Source organism: Mugil cephalus, chromosome 1, assembly GCF_022458985.1.
Source record: "Mugil cephalus isolate CIBA_MC_2020 chromosome 1, CIBA_Mcephalus_1.1, whole genome shotgun sequence".
Taxonomy (NCBI): domain Eukaryota; kingdom Metazoa; phylum Chordata; class Actinopteri; order Mugiliformes; family Mugilidae; genus Mugil; species Mugil cephalus.
The window spans coordinates 46,531,952-46,557,976 of NC_061770.1; the positions used below are offsets into that span (position 1 = coordinate 46,531,952).

The 26,025-nt window shown below is 39.2% G+C and overlaps 1 pseudogene; it reads left to right on the forward strand.

Annotated features, from left to right (window-relative positions):
* The first annotated feature begins 5,270 nt into the window (after positions 1 to 5,270).
* On the forward strand, positions 5,271 to 7,661 carry LOC125010586 (annotated as a pseudogene).
* The last annotated feature ends 18,364 nt before the right edge of the window (positions 7,662 to 26,025 follow it).

Consider the following 26,025-nt stretch of genomic DNA (forward strand, 5'->3'; position numbering starts at 1 on the left):
GAGAGTTTCTCCCTGGTTGATGCGAGGACACTTGGTCGAGTTTTCTCCCAAGTAAAGCCCACAACCTGCCTTTTAGACCCAATTCCCACACTGTTTTTAAAACATTTTATGGACTCTTTGGGGAACAGCTGCAATATATGGTGAATTGCTCTCTTCAGACAGGTGTCTTCCCCGCCTCCTTTAACCCTTACATACTGTTCATATTCTGTACCTTCATAGTAGGTCAATTTTGACCCGGATCAATAATTCACTTGTAGCAAGTATTTCCACAAAACAAACTATAAACCTGTTCAGAATGTTTAAATAGCTCATCCCACATAAAAAAAAAAATGAATGATTAAACCTTCATAAATGTTTCAAAGAGCAGGGAAAGTGTATTTTTTAACACCACTTGTTTTTGGTGAAAATTATCTATTACACATTATAATGTCACGTAATATGTATGTAAAAATAGAAAAAATATAAAAACTATGATGATTTGAATATATTTTATTGACCCTTAAAATTACATGAACATTTTGGAACCTCATAATATAACCACTGAACACCGTCCTCACTGCTGTATCACAAGATAAAGTGCTTATCCTGAACTAGTCTCTGCATTCAAAGCAGAGGTGGAACACTTTCCATGTGTGGATCTTGCACATGTGTTTACCACTCAAAAAATCAGTCTTCATGACTCAGCATTCAAGAGATTGGAAGCAGCCTCACCTCTTGATCTGTACACTCTAGCCAGTATTTAAAGCCCCATGTAGGCATGTAGGTCAATTACATCCATGGTTTTCCATTCGTGGTCATAACGATTAATCCCCTCCAAGTTTGTTATTTCAATGGTGATTTGTTTCAATGTCTGGAGGAAGAAAGAGCTGAAATGTTGACAAAATGTCATCTGCCTGGGAGATGGTCAGTCTTGAGGGTCCTGGAGTCTTTCGAATCACATTTTCTGCTGCCATCCTGCCTGCAACAGGATGTGGAAGTGACGACCAACAGATAGCACTGTTTTTTTGACATAAATGTCTGCCCTGCTGTCTGCACCTCTTCATCAGAGTCATCTTCATCAGAGGGATGATGAATTTTCTTCTACGCTGTCTTCCTGCTCTGACACGTCCTCTAAATCAGAATCACACTCTTCTCGGAAGAACAGATCCAGGGCCTGTTGGACATTCAGTCTTGCTGCCATGATGTCCATCACTACAATGGCAGCCCATACCTACCTTTATAATGTTGTGACCCCCACCACCTCCCTCCCAACCCAAGATTCCCAGATTCTAATTTGTTACTTTCTACATTATTTTATTACGTCGCAGGTGCAGGTGCAGGTGCACATCTTGTGTAGGAAAGAAGTCATCCAGAGGTTGGATGACTTCTTTCCTCTTCTGTTCCCATATATGATCACTCCCATGTTTTTTGTTGGTATTTCAATATTTTGGGATTTCCCTGCCCCCACAAAGACCAGCAGGTGCCCCTTTAAACTGTATTTTAGATATTAAGGCAGAGAATTTCCTACAGCTCAACCAGGACAAAACAGAGGTTTCAGTCATTGGGCCTGAACGCCAGAGAGAGAAACTTTTACCAAAACTACAGGATTTAAAGATTTCACAATCTGTAAAATAATCCGGGCGTGATTTTTGACTCAGAGCTTATTTTTATTCCGCATATCAAAAATATTACAAAGATAGGTTTTTACCATTTCAAGAATATAGCCAGAGTCTGCCCGTTTCTCTGTCAGGTTAGCATGGAGGTGCTGATCAATGCTTTTATCTCCTGTCGTCTGAATTATTGTAATGCTCTGCTCTCTCGTCTTCCTAAAAAGAACACTTACAATTTACAACTGTTACAAAATTCAGCTGCTCGTGTGCTGACGAGGACCAGAGGGCAAGAGCACATTACACCAGTTTTAAAATCGCTGCATTGGCTCCCCGTGCACCTCAGGATTGATTTTAAGGTTCTTTTAGTAGTTTTTAAATGTCTTGATGGTCTTGGGCCTTCCTATTTGTCTGACTTACTTTTACTGTATCAACCCCCACGAACCCTAAGGTCCTCTGGCACCGGCCTTTTAACAATACCACAAGTGAGATCTAGGACACATGGGGAGGCAGCATTCATTTATTATGGCCCCCGACTGTGGAACAGCTGGAGAACCTCAGGGCCACAGAGACTGTTGATACTTTTAAAAAGAGGCTCAAGACTCATCTCTTTGATCAAGTTTTTTCATCATTTTAATTGGTATTAACTCTATTTTATCACATTGGATTTGTAGTTATCTTATTTGTATTTTATGTGGTTTACTTTTACATGGTTGATTTATTTAATTATTTACAGGCTTTTAACATACCACAACTTAGATCTAGGACATATGGGGGTGTCCTCCCACACTCGGGGTTGTTCCTGTCTGCCCATGGGGGTGCCGCTCCTTGGGTCCCTCTGGCCTGGGTAGTTAGACATTCTGCACCTTGGTGTGGGGGCCTCTCTGCCCGGAGTGAGTGAGGACGTGTGTGTGTCTGTGTATATGCTGTGTGCATGCCTGTATGTATGTATGTGTTGTGTGTATATGTGATTGTTTATGTGTTTATGTGCCTTGTTGTAATGTTTTATATTTCTTGTTTTTGTTTAGTTTGTTGTTTTTTTTATTTTAGTAAGAAAAGTGCTACATAAATAAATAAATTTTGAGTTTATGTGGTGATGACTCCTGTGCCATCCAACACAGACTTTTATGGACAAGTCTGAGACACTGATGGAGCAGTGATGACTGTGGTCAAGTTCATAGCTTCATTTTACTGTGAAAGTGTGCCTTTATTATCACGTAGAAATCTATGCTGTAAATATCATTCTGGATATCATTCTGCTTTTATTGTGTAATCTGTTTCAGATCAAAGTAAATACACAGAACCAGAGAGACCCAGTTCAGAATATTACATCGCTTGCAGATTACACCACAGCTTAGACACAGGTTTAACTCAAGTTTGTCTGAAAAGCGTTCCAAATGTCAAGCAGAGGTGGGATGTTATAGGCACTGTATATGGACATGTCTCCATATTGAGAAGTACTGGAGTAAAATTGTTAGCAAACGTAATTAGATTTTTAATGTCCAGCTTGATGCTGATCCTCAGATTCTGCTTCTCGGCTTTGCCCGGTCGTCATATTAAAGGGTCTCATCAATGAAAAATACATTGATTAGATGGATTGATAATGCTCCACCTACAATTAGGGGTTGGCACAAAGTGATTTTTGACTTTCTACCGATGGAATACCTAACATACAGATTCAAACGTAAGATGGATGATTTTTGTAGGATTTGGACCCCTTTCTTTAAATATGCAGGTAAAAGACTCACAACCATGTACTAAAAGGGATGATAGATGGCAGTGAGGAAAACTGGCCAACTGATGTTTTTGGGTCATAAGGTTGGACATTCATTTACTTATAATTATTTTTAATTTATTCATTTTCATTTTTAAAAAAACAGCATTTTCTCTCTAAAGTGACATTGTTATTTTCTTTATTTCTCTTCTTTCTTTGGAGATATGTTTCCTTATGTGTATGTGTGATTGTGTACATATACTTGGTTCCCACATCCTTCCAGTGATACTCTCACAGCTTGTTAGTACAGGGAGACGTTTTTCTCTGAGTGTATTTTACTGTGTGTATCACACAACAAGTTGTCAGAGGTTTGTTTGTTGGTGTTTGTTGTCTGTGTTCATGTCAGAAAATGTATTGAAAGTATTAAAGCTTGACCGTGTAGGTTTTAGCAAATATTACTCACTCAGGAGTAAAGGGCATTACTTCAATTTACCATCATTACACAATTTGTGCTTAAGATACTGTAGAATAAACTCAAAAAGCTGCATTGCCCATGTTCACCTAAATGAACAAATATCTCGACAGTTTTGGAACAGTTAGAGAACTTTACGTATTCAGTCTGTGGTTTTAGGATGCTCTGCTGTGTTGGATGTTAATCTGTGATGTGAAAACTTCCTCTTTGGAAAGTTTAAACTCAACTTCTTTGACATTGTGTCACTAAGTTTGAAGTGGACTCTGAGTAAACATTCATTAAACATTAAATAAGTGAGACGTAACAGTCTCCTTTAGGATACATCTGTCTTCCTTGAGTAAAACTACTGATTAAACCCGAAACACTTTTCTCCTTTGGACAAGAAGGAATCAACCAACCAATGGATCAGTCCACCTGGAGACTTCAGTCCTAAACATAGACCTACAGTAGTAGCAGAGTTTTCCAGGATGTTGAGGAAGTAATGACTCAGCACATTTGGTCCTCGTTTGAATTCATTTGTATATTCCCCACCTGCTTGTTTTCCTCTTCCTTAATACACTGAACTCAGTGTCGCTGCTTTTTTCAACTTTGACATGAAGCACTGACTGTAGATTAATACTTCATACTCTACATAGTCATATACAGTGTTTAAAGAATAGTTGTTGTTGATAAATGTCCAGGAAGGTAGCAACAGAATGTGCAGCTGCCTTCAAATCTATGGCTGATCTTAGCTGTCTGGTCTCCACATACCTTACGCTTCCGTTTATTCTCATGGTCCTCTAGAGGACGGCCTCAGCAGGCAGCAGTTTTAATGGGTTTCTTATTCATCTGTTGCAGCATATAGATCATTTTAACCTGATGGTGAATGATTTCATTCTCAAATTCTAGCCACACACTGACCAGTGTCCTCCCTGTCCATATTTCTCACATGTTCACACTCAAGTGTCAAACACAAGCATCTAACTAGCGTTACAAGTTAGCCTGCAGTTGTGTTTGGTTGTTGAGCTGTGATATGTAAAGTGATGCTTTAACAGTGACACCATCAGACTCTTTGTTATTGTGTCCACAGGCTTGAAGCTGATCAGGATTAATCCACAGTCTATGTGCAAGACTCCAGATTAAACCTGAAACTCTTTTCTCCTTCTGAAAAGAGCAAATCTACCGTATCTGTCAGTCCACCTGGAGACTTGAGTCCAAAACAAAAACCTACAGTAGTAGAAGGTTGTTCAAGGTTGGTCAGTTGCACTATTTTCATAGTAGAGGAGGAAGTTTTAGTCCTGTTTTGAATAATTTTGTATTTTCCACCTGTTTGTCTTTCTCTTCCTAAAAACAGAAGACTGTACAATGGAGCCAGTGTTGCATCTTTTGACAACGTCACATGACGTGTTTAAATGTGAGCTTCATCCAACAGAGACAAACAGCTGAAATCAAACGTCAGTTTCATCCAACAGAGACAAACAGCTGAAATCAAACGTCAGTTTCATCCAACAGAGCAAAGATGCAGTGGAGTCTGCTCCTTGTGATGGGTAAGTGGATCAGATCAACATCAACCATACTGCTGTATGTCTTTATATATCTTCACAAACATCTACTTTGTTGCTTTGTTTGGTGTCCCTGCCAGGTCTTTGAATTTCACTTAAGGAGGAAATAAACTGGGCTGAAACACAGTCAATAAAATGATTGAATGTGTCTTACAATCAGCTCTACGTCTGTGTTTTCTCTGATTTCAGGTCAGTGTTACTTCATCTCATGTCAACTCTACCAGTACCACTATGTTAAAGATACAAAGAACTGGACAGAAGCTCAGGAGTACTGCAGAAAAAATTACACTGATCTGGCCACAGTGTCTAACATGACAGACATGAAGAGACTCATTGAAGAATCTACAGGGAATCAAACTGAAGCCTGGATTGGACTGAACAACAGAGCAGATGTCAACAGGACATGGCACTGGTCTCTACCTGGAATGGAGTTTAAAGATGATGAAACAAGATGGTATGGTGGTGAACCAAATGATAGAAATGGAAATGAGAACTGTGTTGGAATGAGAAACAGCAAATGGCTTGATTTCCCATGTACAGAAACAAAACCTTTTCTCTGCTACAATGTGAGAATATAAGTTTCTAATAATTCTAGTCGTTTAGTTTGTTGATTTGTTTCTGATTTGTCAAATATTGGTGACAGAGTTCACACAACAGTAAAAGAAGAATCATCATTTATCTTTCAGCTCAGTTATAATGAGGGTCACAGGTTATAATATGAGTAACATGACCTGTTGGTGGGAACTAAATTCTATGAATTCTGGTAGGAGATATGGCCACGGTTCAATCAGTATATTTTATTGTTGAGTTGCATTAGCAGGACTTTCTGATTACATGATTGTGTGTTTTCATCACCATTATTGATTTGACTTCTTTAAGACTCTGTGAGAGAAAAATCATTCTCCTTCATATTCAACAGTTTTCTATTTAGTGATAATTTCATGACGTGGACAAAGACGGTTGATGACGACTATGATTGATGTTTGTGTGTTTACTCCACAGAAAGTGGATCCACAAAGATCCGTTTGATTGAAGAAGAGAAGAACTGGATTGATGCTCAGAAATACTGCAGAGATCATCACACAGACCTGGTCAGTGGATTGAACCAGTTACATCAAGTAGATAAAGTAGATGAAGCAAAACTCACTCATGACACAGCTTATTGGATCGGCCTGTTCAGAGACACCTGGAGGTGGTCAGATGGGAACAGTTCCTCTTTCAGACACTGGAATCAGACTCTGTCACCAGAACACGAATGTGCAGTGACCATGTTGAATGAAGAACAAGGAAGATGGAAGAACGCCGACTGTAATGACAAAAAACCTTTCTTCTGTTATGATGGTGAGTTTTTAAAGATCCATGAAGATAAAGTAACATCTCCACATTTAGCTCCAGAACTGGAAACTGTCTGAAGATCTACCAGAAGCTATTATTGCACAATATCCACATCTATTTATGTATGAGTTAATGTACAATTATTTCAGAGATGATTAAATCTACACTATAACAACGTCTCAAAAACAGATTTGGATTTAGTCTGTAATTTTATTTCCCAGCTGCATGGATATGCATCAAAATATCAGAATATGAAGTGAAGTCACCAGATGAAAAGAGACTTTGTTTGATGCTTTTAAAAGTCTTTAATCAATGTGACCATGTCTTTCAATGACAGATAACGTGATCCTGATCAAAGAAAATAAGACCTGGGAGGAAGCCTTGTATTACTGCAGAGACAACTACAATGACCTGGTCTCCATCACTAACCTTGATGAACAGAGATGGTTCAAGAGAGAGCCAAGAAAGCCTCAACTCCTTTTGTCTGGCTGGGACTGCGCTACACCTGCACTCTGGATTTCTGGTTCTGGGTCAGTGATGAGGTAGTCGGCTATAAGAACTGGGCCTCAGATGGAAAGAATGACGACTGTGACATGTCTGGAGCCAGGGGACACAGGAGGAAAACATCAGTGGTTCAAAATAATCGATAATGAGAAGTTTAATTTCATCTGTTCTAAGTCTTAGACTCACTGATAACTGTCTTTTTATTCATATACTCTGAATGTTGGTTGTGTATTAAACATATTCTTTCCATCTGTCTTGAATGGTTAAATGGGAAATGTAGGAATCCCAACGTGAAATATGTAAAAGCTGTCTTCAGATTGTGAGAGGAAGAAGCTCCACTATAGTCAGTTGTAAAGTAGTGCAGCTTTACTGTGGATGTTTAAAGTGGAATAAGTGGATAATGTGATGTGATGATGTTAACACAATTATCATGGAACTGGTGCAGAAACACCTGAAAGACTCCAGGTGTCAAATAACCAGCACCATTTGTATCTCAAGTGTGAAGTTTCTCCTTCTTCTCACTTTCTCTCCTTTCTAACGTGTAGACTTCTCTCACAACACTGAGCTCATTTGCTTTCAAGAGAAAACAGGGAGACTATGTTATGTTGAATCTTTTGCTGATATTATATTCTATAAAATGACATGTATGTTATGGTTAATTCCTGGGGCTTGCTTTAAATGGATAGTTGAATTCTCTGTTGGCGTGTAATGTTCATTTACTTCAGTTTGTTCATCTACATCTTATCTACCATTGAATACATAGACACAAGTTTAGAAGATGAACCATTTACCCAATGTATGTAATCACAAACCAAAAAAATATATAAAAGAAATGAAAAGCTGTACGTTGTCATTGGTTTTATTTCTTTGAATTCATCTTTTCATGTGTGAAATGTCAGCATTATGTTTTAATGATTTTTTTTCATTTGTCATTTGTTTACAACACATTTCCTCCGTTGACGTAAAGATGTGCATTAAACCTAGATGCCCTACAGCAGGGGGGTCAAACTCAAATTCATAGCAGGCCAACATTTAATAAATGGTGTACAATAAATCGACCTGCATGAAGGTTATGATGTTAAGGGCCAGAATGTGGGATCTGCACTTTATTCCCTATCAGAGCAGGGGGGACACAGTGAGCAGAGACACGGGCACAAGCTCTCTCTCCGCAGCGTTATACACTCTTCCCAAGTTCTGGGCCTTTTGTTTTTAAGGAAAATGAATATACATATATGATTACAAATAAAATGTGCACACCAAAATGTGCCATTAAATATGAATTTTGCATTTCTAAATTCATTTACATCAATAATAAACAACAAACAAAGCAACATATAGCATATTCAAAGTGACCTGGGTCCCTATTTCAATAAAATAAAAACGTTTTTTCTGTGTCCTATGTCCTTTAATTAGTACAACACACTCATACTGTGGATATCCCTCTAGGCAAGACCATTTACAATTATAAAATTAACAGTTTTAACCATTTAATAATGAATTTAGTGACGAACCTATCAGAGCAGGGGGGACACAGTGAGCAGAGACACGGGCACAAGCTCTCTCTCAGCAGCTGCAGCAGGACAGAAAATATACAAATGAGGCTCAAAACTGACCAAACTAATAGAAACAACATTTTTTCAATACCTAAAACACACCAAAATATTACAAACAACCTGACCCTACATTTTCAGGACGTTTCCAACAGAAGAACCCACTTTTAAACATGCTAGCATAGTTTAATGAGAGAGAGCATCCCTACACAGCTTACCGTTATACACTCTTCCCAAGTTCTGGGCGGGAAGGTGTGGCTACACTGCACACGCGTCACACTCTGTGCGTCATTAATTAAGGTCCCCCGTGCTACGACGACTAAACCGGAAATATGTATATCAATAAATCAAAAAACAAAAAACTAAAACAGAAATACAGACACCATCACACAGTTTTGGGAATGTTCACCTAGATGATATCAAAATAAACATTTATAATATAATCAAAATATTGGCACAGCTACACTAACGTCACCATGAAATCAAATCAAACCAGAGTCTTGCACTTTATGTCAGCTATGCCCCAGTCTCTATCCTGAAACAAACAGTGGTTTTGTAGATATTCTTTAGAGCTTCTAATTTTAAACAAAAGGGTTGACTCATCCTGCACTTGTACTAACCGTACATCCAGTGAAAGCTATCTCAGATTTTGAAATCTCTCCCTCTGCCAGCCTATTTCCTTCATCAGCTAGTTTCCGCTTCCTCAGTAAAATCTGCATATCTAGCTTCCCTGGTCACAGCTGATGCAGATTGGTGGGCGGAGCTTGCTCAGGCAGATTACTAACCAATCAGAGGACACTGGACTCCACTAGCTTCCTGTTTGTCAGGAAACTTCTAAAAACATTGTATGTGATAAGTGATATTATCATAACATTTATTTGCATAGAACTTTCCATAAAAAGTTGTAAAGTGTGTCTAAAGAACATATTTAAATGTTACATACGTGGCTGATAATTAATAAAACAAATGCTTTCCCTCGTGCCCTTCTAGTTGGTGCTGTAGTTGTGTGCTGTGTCCTTACAGTGGCTCGAGTCATGTTTGTACTCCTTCTTTCCTCAACATATCTTAATTCATTGCCTTTCAGTCGTCAGCAGCTCTTTCTTAACCCACTGTCTCTTTGCAGGTGTTGTGTATTTCAAAGACTGCCCTCAGCAACCCAACATCCCCAACTATCTGTTAGGGCTGGCTTTGATTCAATTCAATTCAATTCAGTTTTATTTATATAGCGCCAATAACAATACAAATCGTCTCAAGACGCTTCACAAAAACCAGCCTGCAACCTCCAGAGCAAGCCTGAGGGTGACGGTGGCAAGGAAAAACTCCCTTTTAACAGGAAGAAACTTTGAACAGAACCCAGCTCATATGGAGGGACCCATCTGCCGAAGGCCAGCCGGTTAGAAACAGAGAAGATAGAGAGAAAAGAAGAGCAGGAGAAACAAGGTAAACAAACTTCTGTCATAGATTCATACATCAAGCGGAAGGAAACATGTAGGGTCTAGTAATATAACACATAGCTGATGATCTGTGACAGTTTGTGAGTATAACAGGAATTATGGGCAGGTTGGTGAATTGTTCATCTAGGTAGGAGTGGACAACTGGAGGAGGCCATGATGACTGGGACAGATGTAGTTTATGGAGCTCCACAGGTCTGATACACAGCACTCCAGACCATGAAGACTGGGCTGGTTGATGAGGCCACGGCAGCAGGTCTAGCTTAGAACTCCACTGGTCAGATATTCAGCACTCCAGACCAGAGACTGTCACAAGAAGATGGAGGGGGAGGGGAGCGGAGGGGAGAGAGTAAGACACAGTGGTTAGTAAATTATAAGAGATAGAAAATAAAATGATAAGATATTAGAGGACAGGAGCCAGAGAACAAAGAGGAGAGGACATGTCCTCAGTGCATCGTCCCCCTGCAGCCTAGGCCTATAGCAGCATAACTAAGGGATGGCTAAGTCCAGCCCTAGCTATAAGCTTTTTCAAAAAGGAAAGTCTTAAGCCTGACCTTAAACGTAGAGACTGTGTCTGCCTCCTGAACCCAAACTGGGAGCTGGTTCCATAGGAGAGGAGCCTGATAGCTGAAGGCTCTACCTCCCATTTTACTTTTAGAAACTCTAGGAACCACAAGTAGACCTGCACTTAGAGATCGTAGTGATCTGCTGGGACAGTATGGTACTATGAGGTCTTTCATATATGATGGAGCTAGGCCTTTCAGGGCCTTGTATGTAAGGAGGAGGATTTTAAATTCAATTCTACATTTTAAAGGGAGCCAATGAAGAGAAGCTAATACTGGAGTAATATGATCTCTCTTGCTAATTCCTGTCAGTGCTCTTGCTGCAGCGTTTTGAATCAATTGGAGGCTTTTAAAGAGCTACTTGGACAGCCAGACAGTAACGAGTTACAATAATCCACCTGGAAGACACAAATGCATGAACTAGTTTTTCCGCATCACTCTGAGAAAGGATGCTCCTAATTTTGATGATATTACGAAGTGAAAGAAAGCAGTCCTGGTCACCTGCTTTATGTGAGAATTAAAGGACATATCCTGGTCAAATATAACACCAAGGTTTTTCACAGTAGTACTGGAGGCCAAGGTAATGCCATCCAACAAAAGCAGGTGATTAGATAATGAATCTCTGACATGTTTAGAGCCAAATATGATAACTTCAGCTTTGTCTGAGTTTAAAAGTAGAAAATTACAGGTCATCCAAGCCTTTATGTCTTTAAGGCATGCTTGGAGTTTAACCAGCGGATTAGTTTCATCTGGTTTCATGGATAAATATAGCTGGGTATCATCTGCGTAGCAATGGAAGTTTATGCCGTGCTTTCTAATAATATTGCCTAAGGGAAGCATGTATAATGTGAATAATATTGGTCCTAGCACAGAACCCTGAGGAACTCCATAGCTTACTTTGATGACTCTGATCAACATACCATTTGTGACCTTACCCTGTGACGTTCATCCACGGGAGAACCCCAGGGGCTGTAAAGCTGTACTGCAAGGTTTAATAGGCCTGTTTATTTTCATATGGATTCTGCTGGGTCGGTCTTTTACTTCTAAGATCCTATATGGTTTTATAAGCTACACAAAGAGCCGCTATTTAGCTTCTTAATGTTCTCGTCCCTTGTAGGTGATGTGTGGGTCCTCTCAGTGTACCAGCCAAACTATGATCCCACCGCTGCAGACGGTCTTTATTGTAATAAGACCTTGTACACATTTGCTTTCTGGAATGCTGTTTTTGAGAGCATTGCGCTTGGAGTCGTCTTTGCCAACTTCTGCAAAGGAATCGTGTTCTAGGCTTCCCCACCAAATTTCAACTATTTAATTTCCACCAGGGGGACAAAAGAGGAGGAGGGACTGCATCAATTATAAAAAACAATTACATGTACTCAAATGCAACTGTTTTAAACAGTTACACATCATTTTAGTATCATGCCCTTGTTTTTAGCAGCCCACCTATCCTCTCTCTCAGAATCTACAGACCACCCCGCTATTCCTCCTCTTTTATCACAGACTTCTCTGATCTGTTATCAATCATCCACACATCATATAACAGAATTTTAATAACTGGTGATTTTAATATACACGTGGATTTCTCCTCGGACTCTGTGTCCAGAGAACTTTTAAACGTTTTACAATGCTTTGATTTTACTTAACATATCACACAGCCGACCCACGGCAGGGGGCACACCCTGGACCTGGTCATATCTTATGGCCTATCCGTGGTTGTGTCCTCTGTCGTGGATCTGGCTGTGTCTGACCGTTTCTGTGTGTTTTTTAACATCACCAGTTTTAACCAGCGGGAGGCCCCTGTGAGAACAGTGAGGAAATGCTACCTTACTCCTGAAGTGGCTGCAAATTTTATCCAGGTTCTACAGAGCACTCCTGCAGAGATTTTACCAGCGTCCTGTGATTTTATTATTAATGATTTTAACAACAAACTGAAGTCAGCGCTGGACTCAGTGGCTCCACCTGTTATTAAGATAATTAAATAGAAACCTACACCGCCGTGGAGAAATGAAGAAATTAAACATCTGAAAAGAAACTGCAGGAGCACTGAGAGGAGATGGAAAAAATCAAAGCTTACAGTTCATTGTGAAATATTACTGGAACTCCTCAAAACTTACAATAACTCGGTCAAACAGGCCAGAAATTCTTACCTCCACAAACTAATCACAGAACACAAAAACGACCCCAGGTTCCTTTTCTCCACAATAGATCGTATAACCAACATAAATTTTAACAGCTAATCAAGGATACCTAGTGACGCCCTTTGTGAGGACTTTGCAGACCACTTCAGAGGTAAAACAATGACATTAGGTCGAGTCTTTTACCTCAACAGATTTTAACCACTGACGCACATGGATCATTGATTTTACGCAAGGAAACACTGGAGAGTTTCACCCTGGTTGATGCGAGGACCCTTGGTCAAGTTTTCTCCCAAGGAACCCTGAGGTCCTCTGGCACCGGCCTTTTAACAATAACACAAGTTAGATCGAGGACATATAGGGAGGCGGCATTCATTTATCATGGCCCCCGACTGTGGAACAGCTGGAGAATCTCAGGGCCACAGAGACTGTTGATACTTCTAAAAGAGGCTCAAGACGCATCTCTTTGATCAAGTTTTTCATGATTTTAATTGCTATGAACTCTATTTTATCACATTGAATTTGTAGTTATCTTATTTGTATTTTATGTGGTTTTTATTTTACATGGTTGGTTTATTTACGTTTATAATGAGCTTTTATTGGTAAAGAGTGTTTCAACTCTTCATTTACAATTTAATTACTTTATTCATCTGTTGTATCTATGCTTTTATGTGTTTTTCATCTACTTGTTTTAATGTCTTACCATATTTTATTTTCTTATTGTTTTAGTCTTTTAGTCCTCCAGTGTTTCCTCATTGGGGGTGTCCTCCCACACTCGGGGTTGTTCCTGTCTGTCCATGGGGGTGCCGCTCCTTGGGTCCCTCTGGCCTGGGTAGTTAGACATTCTGCACCTTGGTGTGGGGCCTCTCTGCCCGGAGTGAGTGAGACGTGTGTGTACCTGTGTATATGCTGTGTGCATGCCTGTATGTATGTATGTGTCGTGTGTATGTGTGATTGTTTATGTGTTTGTGTGCCTTGTTGTAATGTTTTATATTTCTTGTTTTTGTTTAGTTTGTTGTTTTTTTTATTTTAGTATGAAAAGTGCTACATAAATAAATAAAGTTTGAGTTTATGTGGTGATGACTCCTGTGCCATCCAACACAGACTTTTATGGACAAGTCTGAGACACTGATGGAGCAGTGATGACTGTGGTCAAGTTCATAGCTTCATTTTACTGTGAACGTGTGCCTTTATTATCACGTAGAAATCTATGCTGTAAATATCATTCTGGATCTCTGCTTTTATTGTGTAATCTGTTTCAGATCAAAGTAAATACACAGAACCAGAGAGACCCAGTTCAGAATATTACATCGCTTGCAGATTACACCACAGCTTAGACACAGGATGAACTCAAGATTGTCTGAAAAGCGTTCAAAATGTCAAGCAGAGGTGGGACGTTATAGGCACTGTATATGGACAATATGTCTCCATATTGAGGAGTGCTGGAGTAAAATTGTTAGCAAATTTAATTAGATTTTTAATGTCCAGCTTGATACTGATCCTCAGATTCTGCTTCTTGGCTTTGCCCTGTCATTATATTAAAGGGTCTCATCAAAGAAACATTTATTGCTTAGATGGATTGATAATGTTCCACCTACAATTAGGGGTTGGCACAAAGTGATTTTTGACTTTCTACTGATGGAATACCTAACATACAGATTCAAACGTAAGATGGATAATTTTTGTAGGATTTGGACCCCTTTCTTTAAATATGCAGGTAAAAGACTCACAACCATTGTATTAAAAGAGATGATAGATGGCAGTGAGGAAAACTGGCTAACTGATGTTTTTGGGTCATAAGTTTGGACATTCAATTACTTATGATTATTTTTTAATTTATTCATTTTCATTTTTAAAAAACAGCATTTTCTCTCTAAAGTGACATTGTTATTTTCTTTATTTCTCTTCTTTCTTTGGAGATATGTTTCCTTATGTGTATGTGTGATTGTGTACATATACTTGGTTCCCACATCCATCCAGTGATACTCCCACAGCTTGTTCGTACACGGAGATGATTTTCTCTGAGTGTATTTTACTGTGTATATCACACAACAAGTTGTCAGAGGTTTGTTTTTGTGGCCATGTTGTTTTGGTGTTTGTTGTCTGTGTTCATGTCAGAAAATGTATTGAAAGTGTTAAAGCTTGACCGTGTAGGTTTTAGCAAATATTACTCACTCAGGAGTAAAGGACATTAGAGAGTAAAGGGCATTACTTCAATTTACCATCATTACACAATTTGTGCTTAAAATACTGTGGAATAAACTCACAAAAAGCTGCATTGCCCATGTTCACCTAAATGAACAAATATCTTGACAGTTTTGGAACAGTTAGAGAACTTTACGTATTCAGTCTGTGGTTTTTAGATGCTCTGCTGTGTTGGATGTTAATCTGTGATGTGAAAACTTCCTCTTTGGAAAGTTTAAGCTCAACTTCTTTGACCTTGTGTCACTAAGTTTGAAGTGGACTCTGACTAAACATTCAGTAAACGTTAAATAAGTGAGACCTAACAGTCTCCTTTAGGATACATCTGTCTTTCTTGAGTAAAACTACAGATTAAACCTGAAACACTTTTCTCCTTTGGACAAGAAGGAATCAACCAACCAATGGATCAGTCCACCTTAGAGACTTCAGTCCTAAACATAGACCTACAGTAGTAGCAGAGTTTTCCAGGATGTTGAGGAAGTAATGACTCAGTACTTTTGGTCCTAGTTTGAATTCATTTGTATATTCTCCACCTGCTTGTTTTCCTCTTCCTTAATACACTGAACTCAGTGTTGCTGCTTTTTTAAACTTTGACATGAAGCACTTAGTGTATTTTAATACTTTATACTCTACATAGTCATAGACAGTGTTTAAAGAATAGTTGTTGTTGATAAATGTCCAGGAAGGTAGCAACAGAATGTGCAGCTGCCTTCAAATCTATGGCTGATCTTAGCTGTCTGGTCTCCACATACCTTACGCTTCCGTTTATTCTCATGGTCGTCTAGAGGACGGCCTCAGCAGGCAGCAGTTTTAATGGGTTTCTTATTCATCTGTTGCAGCATATTAGATCATTTTAACCTGATGGTGAATGATTTCATTCTCAAATTCTAGCCACACACTGACCAGTGTCCTCCTGTCCATATTTCTCACATGTTCACACTCAAGTGTCAAACACAAGCATCTAACTAGCGTTACAAGTTAGCCTGCAGTTGTGTTTGGTTGTTGAGCTGTGACATGTAAAGTGATGCTTTAACAGTGACACCATCAGACTCTTTGTTATTGTGTCAACCGGCTTGAAGCTGATCAGGATTAATCCACAGTCTATGTGCAAGACTCCAGATTAAACCTGAAACGCTTTTCTCCTTCTGAAAAGAGCAAATCTACCGTATCTGTCAGTCCACCTGGAGACTTGAGTCCAAAACAAAAACCTACAGTAGTAGAAGGTTGTTCAAGGTTGGTCAGTTGCACTATTTTCAGAGTAGAGGAGGACGTTTTACTCCTGTTTTGAATGAATTGGTGTTTTCCACCTGCTTGTTTTCCTCTTCCTGAAAACACAAGACTAAACAGTGAAGCCAGTGTTGCATCTTTTGACAATGTCACGTGTGACGTGTTTAAATGTGAGCTTCATCCAACAGAGACAAACAGCTGAAATCAAACGTCAGTTTCATCCAACAGAGCAAAGATGCAGTGGAGTCTGCTCCTTCTGATGGGTAAGTGGATCAGATCAACATCAACCATACTGCTGTATGTCTTTATATATCTTCACAAAAATCTACTTTGTTGCTTTGTTTGGTGTCCCTGCCAGGTCTTTGAATTTCACTTAGGGAGGAAATAAGCTGGGCTGAAACACAGTCAATAAAACGATTGAATGTGTCTTACAATCAGCTCTACGTCTGTGTTTTCTCTGATTTCAGGTCAGTGTTACTTCATCACATGTCAACTCTACCAGTACCACTATATTAAAGATACAAAGAACTGGACAGAAGCTCGCGAGTACTGCAGAAAAAATTACACTGATCTGGCCACAGTGTCTAACATGACAGACATGAAGAGACTCATTGAAGAATCTACAGGGAGAAAAACTGAAGCCTGGATTGGACTGAACAACAGAGCAGATGTCAACAGGACATGGCACTGGTCTCTACCTGGAGTGGAGTTTAAAGATGATGGAACAAGATGGGATGGTGGTGAACCAAATGATGCAAGTGGAACAGTTATTGAGAACTGTGTTGGAATTAGAAACGGGAAATTGCTTGATTTCTCATGTACACGTCTAAAACCTTTTCTCTGCTACAATGGTGAGAATATAAGTCTCTAATAATTCTAGTTGTTTTGTTTGTTGATTTGTTTCTGATTTATCAAATATTGGTGACAGAGTTCACACAACAGCAGAAGAAGAATCATCATTTATCTTTCAGCTCAGTTATAATGAAGATCACAGGTTATAACATGAGTAACATGACCTGTTGGTGGGAACTAAATTCTATGAATTCTGGTAGGAGATATGGCCACAGTTCAATCAGTATATTTTATTGTTGACATGACATCAGCAGGACTTTCTGATTACATGATTGTGTGTTTTCATCATCATTATTGATTCAACTTCTTTAAGACTCTGTGAGAAAAATCATTCTCCTTCATATTCAACAGTTTTCTATTTAGTGATAATTTCATGACGTGGACAAAGACGGTTGATGACGACTATGATTGATGTTTGTGTGTTTACTCCACAGAAAGTGGATCCACAAAGATCCATTTGATTAAAGAAGAGAAGAACTGGACTGATGCTCAGAAATACTGCAGAGATCATCACACAGACCTGGTCAGTGGATTCAACCAGTTAGATCAAGTAGATGAAGAAGGACTCAGTGATAACACAGACTATTGGATCGGCCTGTTCAGAGACACCTGGAGGTGGTCAGATGGGAACAGTTCCTCTTTCAGACACTGGGATCAGACTCTGTCATCAGGAGACAAATGTGCAGTGACCGTGTTGAATGAAGAACAAGGAAGATGGAAGAACGCTGACTGTACTGACCAAAAACCTTTCTTCTGTTATGATGGTGAGTTTTTAAAGATCCATGAAGATAAAGTAACATCTCCACATTTAGCTCCAGAACTGGAAACTGTCTGAAGATCTACCAGAATCTATTATTCCATATCATCCACATCTATTTATGTATGAGTTAATGTACAATTATTTCAGAGATAATTAAATCTACACTATAACAACGTCTCATAAACAGATTTGGATTTAGTCTGTAATTTTATTTCTGTGCATCAAAATATCAGAATATGAAGAGAAGTCACCAAATAAAAAGAGACTTTGTTTGATGCTTTTAAAAGTCTTTAATCAATGTGACCATGTCTTTCAATGACAGATGAAGTGATCCTGATCAAAGAAAATAAGACCTGGGAGGAAGCCTTGTATTACTGCAGAGACAACTACAATGACCTGGTCTCCATCACTAACCTTGATGAACAGAGATGGGTTCAAGAGAGAGCCAAGAAAGCCTCAACTCCTTTTGTCTGGCTGGGACTGCGCTACACCTGCACTCTGATTTTCTGGTTCTGGGTCAGTGATGAGGTAGTCGGCTATAAGAACTGGGCCTCAGATGTAAGTAATGACTGTGACATGTCTGGAGCCATGGACACAGGAGGAGGACACCAGTGGGTCACAAAAATCGATAATGAGTAGTTTAATTTCATCTGTTCTAAGTCTTAGACTCACTGATAACTGTCTTTTTATTCATATACTCTGAATGTTGGTTGTGTGTTAAACATATTCTTTCCATCTGTCTTGAATGGTGAAGTGGGAAATGTCAAATAACCAGCACCATTTGTATCTCAAGTGTGAAGTTTCTCCTTCTTTCTCACTTTCTCTCCTTTCTAACGTGTAGACTTCTCTGACCAAAACTGAGCTCATTTGCTTTCAAGAGAAAACAAGGAGACTATGTTATGTTGAATCTTTTGCTGATATTATATTCTATAAAATGACATGTATGTTATGGTCAATTCCTGGGGCTTGCTTTAAATGGATAGTTGAATTCTCTGTTGGCGTGTAATGTTCATTTACTTCAGTTTGTTCATCTACATCTTATCTACCATTGAATACATAGACACAAGTTTAGAAGATGAACCATTTACCCAATGTATGTAATCACAAACCAAAAAAATATATAAAAGAAATGAAAAGCTGTACGTTGTCATTGGTTTTATTTCTTTGAATTCATCTTTTCATGTGTGAAATGTCAGCGTTATGTTTTAATGATTTTATTTTATTTGTCATTTGTTTACAACACATTTCCTCCGTTGACGTAAAGATGTGCATTAAACCTAGATGCCCTACAGCAGGGGGGTCAAACTCAAATTCATAGCAGGCCAACATTTAATAAATGGTGTACAATAAATCGACCTGCATGAAGGTTATGATGTTAAGATTTGTTCAGGTGTTTTATAGAGACAGAGTGACTTTGGAGGTTGTAGCTTTTGGTGATGTTCAGTTGTATTGTGTATCCTGTGTTCATCTGTCGACACCAGCGTCTTTAAAACCAACTAAACAGTAACCTCCATGAGCACTTCGTCACCATGAAATCAAATCAAACCAGAGTCTTGCACTTTATATCATCTATGCCCCAGTCTCTAGCCTGAAACAAACAGTGGTTTTGTAAGTATTCTTTAGGGCTTCTAATTTAAAAAAAAAAAAGGGGGTTGATGACTCATCCTGCACTTGTACTAACCTTACATCCAGTGAAAGCTATCTCAGATTCTGAAATCTCTCCCTCTGCCAGCCTATTTCCTTCACCAGCTAGTTTCCGCCTCCTTAGTAAAATCTGCATATGTAGCTTCCCTGGTTACAGCTGATGTAGATTGGTGGGCGGAGCTTGCTCAGGCAGATTACTAACCAATCAGTGGACACGGGACTCCACTAGCTTCCTGTTTGACAGGAAACTTCTAAAAATAATGCATGTGATAAGTTATATTATTATAACATTTATTTGCATAGAACTTTTCATAAAAAGTTGTAAAATGTGTCTAAAGAACATATTTTAAATGTTACATACGTGGCTGATGATAAAAAAAACAAATTTTTTCTCTCGTGCCCTTCTAGTTGGTGCTGTAGTTGTGTGCTGTGTCCTTACAGTGGCTCGAGTCATCTTTGGTGAGTACTCCTTCTTTCCTCAACATATCTTAATTCATTGCCTTTCAGTCGTCAGCAGCTCTTTCTTAACCCACTGTCTCTTTGCAGGTGTTGTGTATTTCAAAGACTGCCCTCAGCAACACAACATCCCCAACTTTCTGTTAGGGCTGGCTTTGATCACTCTGATCAACATACCATTTGTGACCTTACCCTGTGACGTTCATCCACAGGAGAACCCCAGGGGCTGTAAAGCCGTACTGCAAGGTTTAATAGGCCTGTTTATTTTCATATGGATCCTGCTGGGTCAGTCTTTTACTTCTAAGATCCTATATGGTTTTATAAACTACCCAAAGAGCCGCTAATTAACTTCTTAATGTTCTCGTCCCTTCTAGGTGATGTGTGGGTCCTCTCAGTGTACCAGCCAAACTATGATCCCACCGCTGCAGACGGTCTTTATTGTAATAAGACCTTGTACACATTTGCTTTCTGGAATGTTGTTTTTAAGAGCGTTGTGCTTGGAGTCGTCTTTGCCAATTTCTGCAAAGGAATCATGTTCTAGGCTTCACCACCAAATTTCAGCTTTTTATTTTCCACCAAGGGGGACAAAAGAGGAGGAGGGACTGCATCGATTATAAAAAAATAAGATGTACTCAAATGCAACTCTTTTTAACAGTTACACATCATTTGAGTATCATGCCTTTGTTTTTAGCAGCCCACCTATCCTCTGTCTCACAATCTACAGACCGCCCCGGTATTCCTCCTCTTTTATCAGAGGCTTCTCTGATCTGTTATCAATCATCCACACATCATATAACAGAATTTTAATAACTGATGATTTTAATATACACGTGGATGTCTCCTCAGACTCTGTCTCCAGAGAACTTTTAAACGTTTTACAATGCTTTGATTTAACTTAACATGTCACGCAGCCGACCCACGGCAGGGGGCACACCCAGGACCTGGTCATATCTTATGGCCTATCCATGGTTGTGTCCTCTGTCATGGATCTGGCTGTGCCTGACCATTTCTGTGTGTTTTTTAACATCACAAGTTTTAACCAGCGGGAGGCCCCTGTGAGAACAGTGAGGAAACGCTATCTTACTCCTGAAGTGGCTGCAAATTTTATCCAAGTTCTACAGAGCACTCCTGCAGAGATTTTACCAGCGTCCTGTGATTTTATTATTAATGATTTTAACAACAAACTGAAGTCAGTGCTGGACTCAGTGGCTCCGCCTGTTATTAAGATAATTAAATCGAAACCTACACCACCGTGGAGAAATGAAGAAATTAAACATCTGAAAAGAAACTGCAGGAGCACTGAGAGGAGATGGAGAAAATCAAAGCTGACAGTTCAACATGAAATATTACAGGAACTCCTCAAAACTTACAATAACTCAAACAGGGCAGAATTTCCCACCTCCACAAACTAATCACAGAACACAAAAACGACCCCAAGTTCCTTTTCTCCACAATAGATCGTATAACCAACATAAATTTTAACAACTCATCAAGGATACCTAGTGACGCCTTTTGTGAGGACTGTGCAGACCACTTCAGAGGTAAAATCAATGACATTAGGTCGAGTCTTTTACCTCAACAGATTTTAACCACTGACGCACATGGATCATTGATTTTACACGAGAAAACACTGGAGAGTTTCACCCTGGTTGATGCGAGGACACTTGGTCGAGTTTTCTCCCAAGTAAAGCCCACAACCTGCCTTTTAGACCCAATTCCCACACTGTTTTTTAAAACATTTTATGGACTCTTTGAGGAATAGCTGCAATATATGGTGAATTTCTCTCTTCAGGCAGGTGTCCTCCCCGCCTCCTTTAAGGCGGCGGTGGTGAGGCCCGTTCTGAAGAAGAGCAATCTGGACCCAAATAATTTTAATAACTATTGGCCAGTATCCAAGTAACCATTTTTAAGCAACATCATAGAAAAAATAGTTTTTATTCAAGTCAATGATTTCTTGAGTAGGAACAACGTCTTAGACAAGCATCAGTCTGGTTTTAGGATGAACCACAGTACAGAGACAGCCCTTTTAATGATCTACTGCCTTCGTTACAGTAGACCATCGTATTCTAATTACCTCTCTGGCACTGTTCTTAACTGCTTCATCTCATACCTCTCTGATAGAAGCTTCTTTGTAAGTCTGCATACCTGTTCCTCAGGAACCCATGGGATTGAGTGTGGGGTTCCCCAGGGGTCAATTCTAGGCCCAACCCTCTTTAATTTATATATGCTTCCCCTGGGGGATGTCATCAGGAGACTCAGCATAAACTTTCATATTTTTCCTGACGATACACAGATGTTTTTTTATTTTAAGATTTCACAATCTGCAAAAAATCTGGGCATGATATTTGACTCTGAGCGTAGTTTTATTCCGCATATCAAAAATATTACAAAGATAGGTTTTTACCATCTCAAGAATATAGCCAGAGTCCGCCCGTTTCTCTCTCAGGCTAGGACGGAGGTGTTGATGCGTCCTTTTATCTCCTGTCGTCCGGACTATTGTAATGCTCTGCTCTCTGGTCTTCCGAAAAAGAACACTTACAATTTACAACTGTTACAAAATTCAGCTGCTCATGTGCTGATGAGGACCAGAGGGCGAGAGCACATTACACCAGTTTTAAAATCGCTGCATTGGCTCCCCGTGCACCTCAGGATCAATTTTAAGGTTCTTTTAGTAGTTTTTAAATGTCTTAATGGTCTTGGGTCTTCTTATTTGTCTGACCTAACTTTTACCGTATCAACCCCCACGAACCCTGAGGTCCTCCGGCACCGGCCTTTTAACAATAACACAAGTTAGATCTAGGACACATGGGGAGGCGGCATTCAGTTATTATGGTCCCCGACTGTGGAACAGCTGGAGAACCTCAGGGCCACAGAGACTGTTGATACTTTTAAAAAGAGGCTCAAGAATCATCTCTTTGATCAAGTTTTTTCGTGATTTTAATTGCTATTAACTCTATTTTATCACATTGAATTTGTAGTTATCTTATTTGTATTTTATGTGGTTTACTTTTACATGGTTCATTTATTTACTTTTATAATGAGCTTTTATTGGTAAAGAGTGTTTCAACTCTTCATTTACAATTTTATTACTTTATTCATCTATTGTATCTATGCTTTTATGTGTTTTTTTATCTACTTGTTTTAATGTCTTACCATATTTTATTATCTTATTGTTTTAGTCTTTTAGTCTTCCAGTGTTTCCTCATGGGGGGTGTCCTCCCACACTCGGGGTTGTTCCTGTCTGTCCATGGGGGTGCCGCTCCTTGGGTCCCTCTGGCCTCTGGCCTGGGTAGTTAGACATTCTGCACCTTGGTGTGGGGCCTCTCTGCCCGGAGTGAGTGAGGACGTGTGTGAGCCTGTGTATATGCTGTGTGCATGCCTGTATGTATGTATGTGTCGCGTGTATGTGTGATTGTTTATGTGTTTGTGTGCCTTGTTGTGATGTTTTATATTTCTTGTTTTTGTTTTGTTTGTTGTTTTTTTATTTTAGTGTGAAAAGTGCTACGTAAATAAATAAATTTTGAGTTTATGTGGTGATGACTCCTGTGCCATCCAACACAGACTTTTATGGACAAGTCTGAGACACTGATGGAGCAGTGATGACTGTGGTCAAGTTCATAGCTTCATTTTACTGTGAAAGTGTGGCCTTTATTATCACGTAGAAATCTATGCTGTAAATATCATTCTGGATCTCTGCTTTTATTGTGTAATCTGTTTCAGATCAAAGTAAATACACAGAACCAGAGAGACCCAGTTCAGAATTACATCGCTTGCAGATTCCACCACAGCTTAGACACAGGATGAACTCAAGTTTGTCTGAAAAGCGTTCAAAATGTCAAGCAGAGGTGGGACGTTATAGGCACTGTATATGGACATGTCTCCATATTGAGCAGTACTGGAGTAAAATTGTTAGCAAACTTAATTAGATTTTTAATGTCCAGCTTGATGCTGATCCTCAGATTCTGCTTCTCGGCTTTGCCCGGTCGTCATATTAAAGGGTCTCATCAATGAAAAATACATTGATTAGATGGATTGATAATGCTCCACCTACAATTAGGGGTGGGCACAAAGTGATTTTTGACTTTCTACCGATGGAATACCTAACATACAGATTCAAACGTAAGATAGATGATTTTTGGAGGATTTGGACCCCTTTCTTTAAATATGCAGGTAAAAGACTCACAACCATTGTATTAAAAGGGATGATAGATGGCAGTGAGAAAAACTGGCTAACTGATGTTTTTGGGTCATAAGGTTGGACATTCATTTACTTATGATTATTTTTTAATTTATTCATTTTCATTTTTAATAAACAGCATTTTCTCTCTAAAGTGACATTGTTATTTTCTTTATTTCTCTTCTTTCTTTGGAGATATGTTTCCTTATGTGTATGTGTGATTGTGTACATATACTTGGTTCCCACATCCTTCCAGTGATACTCACACAGCTTGTTAGTACAGGGAGATGATTTTCTCTGAGTGTATTTTACTGTGGATATCACACAACAAGTTGTCAGGGATTTGTTTTTGTGGCCATGTTGTTTCGTTGTTTGTTGTCTGTGTTCGTGTCAGAAAATGTAATGAAAGTATTAAAGCTTGACCATGTAGGTTTTAGCAAATATTACTCACTCAGGAGTAAAGGACATTAGAGAGTAAAGGGCATTACTTCAATTTACCATCATTACACAATTTGTGCTTAAGATACTGTGGAATAAACTCACAAAAAGCTGCATTGCCCATGTTCACCTAAATGAACAAATATCTTGACAGTTTTGCAACAGTTAGAGAACTTTACGTATTCAGTCTGTGGTTTTTAGATGCTCTGCTGTGTTGGATGTTAATCTGTGATATCAAAACTTCCTCTTTGGAAAGTTTAAGCTCAACTTCTTTGCCCTCGTGCCACTAAGTTTGAAGTGGACTCTGAGTAAACATTCAGTAAACGTTAAATAAATGAGACCTAACAGTCTCCTTTAGGATTCATCTGTCTTCCTTGAGTAAAACTACAGATTAAACCTGAAACACTTTTCTCCTTTGAACAAGAAGGAATCAACCAACCAATGGATCAGTCCACCTGGAGACTTCAGTCCTAAACATAGACCTACAGTAGTAGCAGAGTTTTCCAGGATGTTGAGGAAGTAATGACTCAGTACTTTTGGTCCTTGTTTGAATTCATTTGTATATTCCCCACCTGCTTGTTTTCCTCTTCCTTAATACACTGAACTCAGTGTTGCTGCTTTTTAAACTTTGACATGAAGCACTGACTGTAGATTAATACTTTATACTCTACATAGTCATACACGGTGTTTAAAGAATAGTTGTTGTTGATAAATGTCCAGGAAGGTAGCAACAGAATGTGCAGCTGCCTTCAAATCTATGGCTGATCTTAGCTGTCTGGTCTCCACATACCTTACGCTTCCGTTTATTTTCATGGTCGTCTAGAGGACGGCCTCAGCAGGCAGCAGTTTTAATGCGTTTCTTATTCATCTGTTGCAGCATATTAGATCATTTTAACCTGATGGTGAATGATTTCATTCTCAAATTCTAGCCACACACTGACCAGTGTCCTCCTGCCCATATTTCTCACATGTTCACACTCAAGTGTCAAACACAAGCATCTAACTAGCGTTACAAGTTAGCCTGCAGTTGTGTTTGGTTGTTGAGCTATGACATGTAAAGTGATTGTGTCAACAGGCTTGAAGCTGATCAGGATTAATCCACAGTCTATGTGCAAGACTCCAGATTAAACCTGAAACACTTTTCTCCTTCTGAAAAGAGCAAATCTACCGTATCTGTCAGTCCACCTGGAGACTTGAGTCAAAAACAAAAACCTACAGCAGTAGAAGGTTGTTCAAGGTTGGTCAGTTGCACTATTTTCATAGTAGAGGAGGAAGTTTTAGTCCTGTTTTGAATGAATAGGTGTTTTCCACCTGTTTGTTTTCCTCTTCCTAAAAACACAAGACTGTACAATGGAGCCAGTGTTGCATCTTTTGACAACGTCACATGACGTGTTTAAATGTGAGCTTCGTCCAACAGA